Here is an 8,136-nt window from a genome sequence, read left to right as displayed (position 1 = left end):
AACAAATATCCGTGTATTTTATCTCTTGTTTCCAGCAAGATACACAAAAAGCTTACTTTCCTGCTCTTGTTTAGCTTCATGGGTTTTCTTTAGAGTAATTATTTATGACTAGGGGTACACATTATAAAGCCTTCAACGTTTTTTCCTTTGATCCTTCTCCTAAAGCAGGGACTGCTTTTATCCCCATTTTGCAGATAAGAAGCTTGAAACCACGGGAGGCCGTGTGTTTGGGGGAAAGCTGCAAGACTGAAAAGGAATTGCCAGGACCAAACTCAGGATTTCTGTCTCCGCATCCTTAAACTATTTCCAGTTCTCCATGCTGCCTGGCCTTCCCCTAAGGCGCTCCCTCCAATGGAGCTGCTCTGTGAATAACTCAGAACAGAAAACACCAAAGTTTGAAAGGATCTACTGCATTTCCCACAGGTGGTGTATTAGTCAGTCCTTCACCACTGTAACAAAATACCTGAGACAGGCTATTGATCAAGTGAAGAGAAGTTTATTTTGGCTCACGGTTATGAAAGTTCAAGTCCAAGATCAGGTGACCCCACTGACTTAGGGTGGATTGTCAAGGCAGAAGCACACAAAAGAGCAGGTACTCACATCTTGAGCCAGGAAGGAGGAAAGCAGTAAAGTGAGGGACTAGGGCCTCAAGATCCCCTTGGAGAGCATGCCTCCAGTGACCTAGAGACCACCCCCTAGGCTCTACCTCCGCCTACCACCACCCCAGGGACCAAGTCTGTTTATGTAAACCTTTGGGGACACTCATTCAAACCACAACAGGCAAGAATTCCTCCTATAACATTCCTGGAAGACGATTTGTCCTGCTTCCCAGGAGACATAAGGAGGAGAACCAGTGTATTGGGTGGGTTGCCTTCGTGTACGAAAGTCGACGTTTTAACTTACCTGGCCCAAACCGTAAGAAAAAAAATCACCTCCATAACAAGAATTCCAGGGCAGGTTAATTCAGAAGCTCGGTGGATGTTATCAAGGACTCAGGTTCCTCCTAACTTTCAGCTCTGCTATTCTCAGAGGGCTGGTCCATATAGGCTCAATACAGCTGCTCATTTCCAGCCATCACAGGTATCCTCACTAATAGCCAGTGATAAAGGAAATAATGTTTTGTGTGCATCTCTCCCTCCTATATGTCATCTTCTTCCTCATGTTTAATGCAACAAAATCATTCTTGGCAACCTTTAGCAATCCTCATGTCTCTTTGTCCAGAACAGAGCTTCATGGTCACGGTCCTAAACCAATGTCAGGCAAAGGGAATGACATCACCAGACTGACTAACGGGGTAATGAAGATTTGCCCCTGCAGTACAGGGGGAAGACCTGGTCCCTACACACAAGCAGGGCTCAACCATGCCAATCAGGAAAAAGGGCAGAACATGTTCTGACTTACCTGGCCCAAACCTTAAGAAAAAGTAGCAGAAATGTGGGAAATGCAGTAGACTTCACTGATCCCAGCTGTGTCTCTTTTCTCCGTTTTATGGGTGGAGAAACCAAGGCTCAGAAGCGCTAATTGACTTGGTTTCTTATCTGTTGCACTTACTGGTCTCTCATTTGCTTCTCTAACACCAGGAGTATCTGAAACAATTATTCACACACATGCTGTGCTCAGCAAACCACAGCCTAATGCAACAAACATTATAAGGGGTGGCCTACTAGGTGCTGAGAAGTTTTGGGGGTGCTAGGGTCACAAAGATGAAAAAAATCCAATATCCCTACAACCTGGTACCTTCTGGCTATTACTATTTTTACATTATCTTTTTTTTTTCTATATTTTCTTGTCACTATTCACTAACACTTACTTAGCCCACTAAGGCACTAGGAATTTTGAAAAATATGTGATGTTTGTGTCAAGATTCAAGATAATTACTTGTATTCCATTGTCAGACAAAAACGTGACATGCGGGGAGAAGTAACTTGCCCACAGTCACAGAGCTCATTAGTGTCACACCAAAAACAAATTCAGGTCCTTGTAACTCAGAGGCACGGTTCCCCTGCGAATCGTGTTCTGAATGTCTCTCACCCTGCCGGCTGTCCCAGATCATAAATAAAGTCCAACACGAAGCCAGTATGTGGATATGTAGGTCTCCAAAGTTACTGTCCACTCCGCTCAGCGGAGACTTTCCCACTAAGAGAGTCAAACTCGGGCAGCTGCCTCTTTTTCTGCTGCTCTGGCCTATCTGAATGCTGTGTGTTAAGTTTCCAATGAAATAAGTCAATGATGAAAGTGTCTCCCATCCCTTGAAGGGAGCCTTCTTCCAGGAAGAACCCAGGGTCATGGGAGCAGGTGTGCGATGCTTCTTCTCTCTCTCAGCATTCTTCATAATGGATTTTTCAGGTCAGGATCACTGGTGAGTCCTTCCCAGAATCCAGCATTTCCACCCTTGTAAATGCCAGGCCTCTGTTTCTGCCTCTAGGCCTTCTGGAGTTGCCTCGGGGTGAGCCACAGGCAAAAACCAAAGCCATCTGTTGGCCAGCTCTGCTCAGAAGTGTCCCTCTGGCCATGCCGTGGGGTTCGGGTACTGGAGGCTGCTGAGACTGACTCTGCTCAGAGTCCATCGCCCCACTCTGGGTTGAGGTTTTGTGCCCTAAAAACATCCTTCTGTCATCTTTTTGGCACCCCACAGTCACAGTGGGTTGGGAGGGCTAAGCACAGAGGCCCCTCCATCCCAGGATAGATGTTAAGGCATTACAAAAACATAATAAACCTCTCTCCCTAAACCCCAGGGAGTCACACTGCGGGTTTCTCCATGTCCTGGGACACAGTATCCAGAAACCCGAACCCCAAGAGAGCATGAGTACTTCCTTGTTGAATGTACCCAGGAAGGTTTCTCCTGACCCTTGAGGTTAAAACACAAAAACACAAAAAGAAGATAGAGTGGTGCACACCTGTAATCCCAGTTGCTCAGGAGGATCACAAGTTAGAGACCAGTCTGAGCAACTTAAAAAAAAAAAAAATGGATTCAAAATTTAAAAACAAAAAGGGCTGCAGATATAGTTCAATGGTAAAGTTCTCCTGGGTTCAATTCTTGGTACAAAAAAATAATTTTAAAAAATCAGAGGCTTAGAAGTCAAGGAGGGACTGGGTTAAGAGGCAATGAAGGAAGCAGGATGCTTGAACCCACACTGCCTTTGGCTCAGCCCAGAATTGAGGGCAACCTGGAATCACCAATTCCCCCACAGCAGCTGGTCCCAGCTAGACCTGCCAGAACCGCTTAGGGGCCAGATCTGGATTGCAGTGATAGCTGGGGCCTGCTGAGAGGCAAGGAGAAACTATTTATCTGACATTTTTTCAACCTCAACCATGAATTTTCTTTGGCTCCAAACGATGTTGAGACCGGTTTTCATTTGCACGGAGCTCATTTGAGGATCTGCGCCTCTGACAGCAGAAACTTCTTAGAAAGACTTCCACTCCCCTGCCTCCTTTCCACGTGTGCCTTGCTCGTGATTCAGGAATAATTATTCATCCGGGAAAGCTAATCCTCGGGTCTTATTTGTGTTTGGATGGCACCGGAATCTCACGTATAAGTTCCCCCAACAGCTCCGTGAACAGCCTGAGCAAGCTCGTGCTTCGGCAGAGACAGCCACCAAGGGCCATCTGCCCTCCTTCCAAATTGGCAACCTTCATCTAATTGAACCCATGTTAACCGATGTGGCACATTTTAATACATTTCACTGTTTCAAGCTGTGGCAGCAAATTAGAGTGTGAATCTTCTTAACAGATGCTTCTAGAGTGGCTGTCTGGAATCTCTGCATCCTTGACTCTTTGCTGCCAAACACACACACACACACACACACACGTGTCCATTTATTCTACATTAGAAGGGTTTCAAGACAGCTATGCCTGGACTATAATGCCACCATTTTTATAATATGGTTACATAGACTTTGCACCTTTCAAATGGGTGGCTTCTGGGGGTGACATAAGTAGCCTAGCAGTAGAATAGGGAGAAGCTTTTTGAGAAAACATCTAGGATGCAGCCAATCACATCAGCAATTTTTCAGTTTCCAAGCAGTCACCTTATTCCAACGACATTTCCAGGAACAGCTACAAAGAGCCTATTGTATTTCTTGGGTTTGCTATTTTTCTTGGACAGGAAGTAGTCGAAGATAAGCACAAGAAAGGTCTCTATCAGGGTTTGGATTTGCACGGTCCCCCAGAGGCTCACGTGTTGAAGGCCTGATCCGTGGTACAGAGGTGGGGCCTTGGGAGGTGATTGGAGCATGAGGGCTTTGACCTCATGAGTGGATCCGTCCACTGATAGGTTTGCAGCTGAGCATGTTTGCGGGGAGGGGTTTAGTTATAAAAGCACCCTCTGTCCAGGCCTCCTGGCCACTACTATGAGCTGAGCAACTTTGCTTCGTCCTGCACTCTGCACTGTGACATTCTGCCTCACCACAGGCCCAGAAACAACAGGTCACGTAACCATGGACTGCTACCTCTGAAATCATGAGCCAAAATAAATCTTTCCTCACCTAAGTTGACTTTCTCAGATATTCTGTCACAGTAACGCAAAGCTGACTAACATAGTCCTTGCCACATTGTTATCATGGCCAGTGCCACTGGCCATGATAACAATGTGATATATATATATATATATATATATATATATATATATATATATATATAGAGAGAGAGAGAGAGAGAGAGAGAGAGAGAGAGAGAGAGAGAGAGATAGATAGTATAAAAACAAAAAAGTTCTAGAATAAAACCTAGGGAGAAAGTTCCTTGATAATGGTCTTGGCAATGACTTTTTTTTTAATACAACACCAAAAGAACAAGCAACAAGTATGAAAATACACAGGTACAACTACATCAAACTAAAATGCTTCTGCAGAGCAAGGAGACCATCACCAAAATTAAAAGACAACCTACAGGAACGGGAAAGCATATTTTCAAACTATATATCTGATGAGGAGCAAATATCCAAAATATGTAAGGAGCTCATACCATTCGATGTCCAAAAGTGCCCAGATAATATGATCCTAAAGTGCAAAGGTACCGAGAGAGATTTTTAAAGTCTACAAATGGCCAACAGGTGCATTTTTTAAAAGATGCTCAGTATCACTAATCATCAGAGAAATACAAACCAAAAAACAATGAGGTACCACCTCACGTTTGTCAGGATGGTTACTATGAAAAAGACAGGCAGTGTTGGTGAGAAAGGGTGTGGAGAAAAGGTTTTTCCTTGCACACTGTTGGTGGAATGCAAATTAATACCACCATCATGGAAAACAGTATAGAGGTTCCTTTAAAAATTTAAAAAGGTTTCATTGTCATCTAATTTCTTAACACCTTCAGTCTCATACTTAGTGTCACCCCTACACACAATAAAGCAATGATTTTTCAGAAAGTACATTCAGAATCTAATCTGGAAAATAAAAAAAAGAGTCAAACAAGCTATATAACTGGAATGATTATAATCCTAAGAGCTCTCACGTGCTGGGCATTTATCTGGATCCACCTCTGGTGAAGGCTACCAACTACATATTTCATCTGATTTTCTCCTCAAAGCAATCCTAGGAAGTTGATTTTACCATCTCCAGTCTAGAAACAAGGACCCTGTGAGTCAGAGAGTCTAGGAAACTTGCCTGAGGTTACACAATCCACATCAGGCTGCGCTGAGATTCAGACCCAGGTGGGGCTCACTTTTCCCACTGGCCCCCAGGAAGCCCCATGATCAAACCCTCGATGCTTTATCCTCAGGGACCAACAGAGTGCTTGGCACACGGGAGGTGCCGAAGATATGCTGAATGAATGATAAACAGAGAGAAAACAATGAGCAACCAGCCAGTGATTCCCTTAAAGGAATCTCACGGGCGTTGGGGCATCTTGGATGGCCGGGCAGGAGCCCAGTGAGATGACTTGGAAGCCACCACCTTCCTTTGGATGGCTACATTATGACGTGCTCACTTGGAGGAAAAAAAAAAAATAGTCACATTGCTTTTAGTCACACCTCACAAAGCCTCTTTACTTCAAAACACCCTTCTCCTAGAGGAGGAGTTCATAACAAACCAAAGAATGTAGTTTTCATTAGGCTACCTTTAAAAATAGTTTTTTTTTTCAGATGGGATCCTAGGAATAAATAAATATTTCTGCTTTGTTTTACCTTCCTTTACCTTTTACTTTGTGTTTACGGAAAAAGTACAAGAAGACTTTGGGACCCAAAGAGTTAAGCAACCAGCCAACTTGGCTTTCCCCTGCCTCCCAGCCAAGGAGATGAATGGAATGCACATGAGGTCGCTTGGCAGGCGTCCACATTCCTATGGGAACATTGCAGCAATGAGAGCTTTGGGACATTAAGAAGCAAATGTGTGGGAGTTATGGGGCAAACTGCAAATGATCCAAAGTCCTGGAAAAATGCATGGAGCCTCTTTGGCCCAACGATGCTCTGCAGAGGGCCAGCTCAAATCTAGGATGGGACAGAACTTTCTTACAGATGGCCAGGCCTTGAACTATACGGGCCACCATAGGACACTGGCTGGGAGTCCACCAAAAGCCTCTCCCAGAGGAATCTACTCCTCCAACTCACCTTCCCACTCTTTCCTTTAGATCTCATACTCAAGAAAATGACAGGAATTTGCCTACCCCTCTTCCTTTCACCTTCCCTCCCCAGCGCTCTCTGTCATTCCCTGTGAAAGTGTCCTCCAGCATTTCTCATTTTCCTCAAGTACTTCCTCTTACAGTTTCAAAGGTGCTTTGGAAACCAGGTGAGCGCATTAGGATTCTGCATTACAACTCTCTTCAGCTTTTAGGAAAGGCTAGAGTGGATGGCGAGGATGGTGACAGGGGTGAATTTTCAGGTTAAAATTAGAAACCATGATCTTTGCCCATCTTCCCCCCAAGAGCTCATATAAGTTTCTTTGTAACCACTTTTAAAAAGCAGTTTAAGCTGGGGGTGTAACTGAGTGTGGGGGTGCTCACCCAGCATGCACAAGGCCCTGGGTTCATCTTCAGCACCTCAGAAAGGAAGGAAGGAAAAAGAGAAAGAGGGAAGGGAAAGAAAGAGAAAAGAAGCTTGAGCCTAGAATTTTCCAACCACTCAGACCCGGGGCTGGGGCGAGGAATGGGGTGGGGGCAAGACACCTCCTATGCCAGTCATCCCGAGAGTGCTCCCCACTTTGCAACCCCTTGTTCTGATTCACCTTCCCACTAGGTGGCAATGGCACCTGGGAATTGTAAACTTTTTAGACAACTGTCTCTGCAACTCTGGTTAAGACTGTTTTATCTAGTGCCATTACGCTGAGGCCATTTGGAGCTGGGGAGTTTATTTTTCTATTTCAAATCTTATCCTCAGTGTTTGCAAAAAGACACATTTCCATTCCATCTCCAAAGACGGAGAGAGGAGCCACTAGGTTGTTGACTTGGTTTGAGAAGTTGTGCCTAATTCATGTCCTTGACAGCAAAACTAGTTAAATCCTCCAAGCCCAGCAAGGCAGTCTGAGAAACCTATGCGGGGGGACCATTTGGGGGACAAACAGTCGTTTCTTAGGGTGGGAAGGGGCATCCTGCTTTTGTTGATACCCCAGGACATCAAAAGCCTAGAAAGGACAGAGGGGATTAGGTGACACAGAGCTGTCTCCTTCACCTGTAACCCCAGCTACTCCACAGGCTGAGGCACGAGGATCACAAATTTGAGACCAGCCCAAGCAATTTATGGAGACCCTACCTGAAAAGAAAAAAGAAAAAGAGCCATGGATATACAGCACCCCTGGATTTAATCCCCAGTACCCTCCTCCCCAAAAAAGAAAAAAAAATCAGCCAATTGATCAGGAGTGGACACCTGACCCAAGCAGAATGAGTCAGATTCTCTCTCCCCAGAGCACAGATTTGGGATTCAGAGATGTTAGTTGTCCCTGTTGTTCCCCTGAACTAAACAGATATGACTTGGTCACAGTGGGTGGCCATCTTCTATCCTAAAATTGAGAAACCTGAAGTCCCTCTAGAGAGGGAGAAGAAGGAACTAAGCAGGTAAACAGAAACAAAATTAGAGAGAAAAGGACCATGAGGCACCAGATGTGCCCGAGAGCACCCCCCCCCCCCCGCCTTGGCTCCCGAGGGCATTCTTACACCAGTCAGCCACATGTACATTCTCATAGAAAAGTTTCAAACAACATAAAAATATAT

Source organism: Urocitellus parryii, chromosome 4, assembly GCF_045843805.1.
Source record: "Urocitellus parryii isolate mUroPar1 chromosome 4, mUroPar1.hap1, whole genome shotgun sequence".
NCBI lineage: Eukaryota > Metazoa > Chordata > Mammalia > Rodentia > Sciuridae > Urocitellus > Urocitellus parryii.
This window is presented reverse-complemented; position numbering follows the sequence as displayed.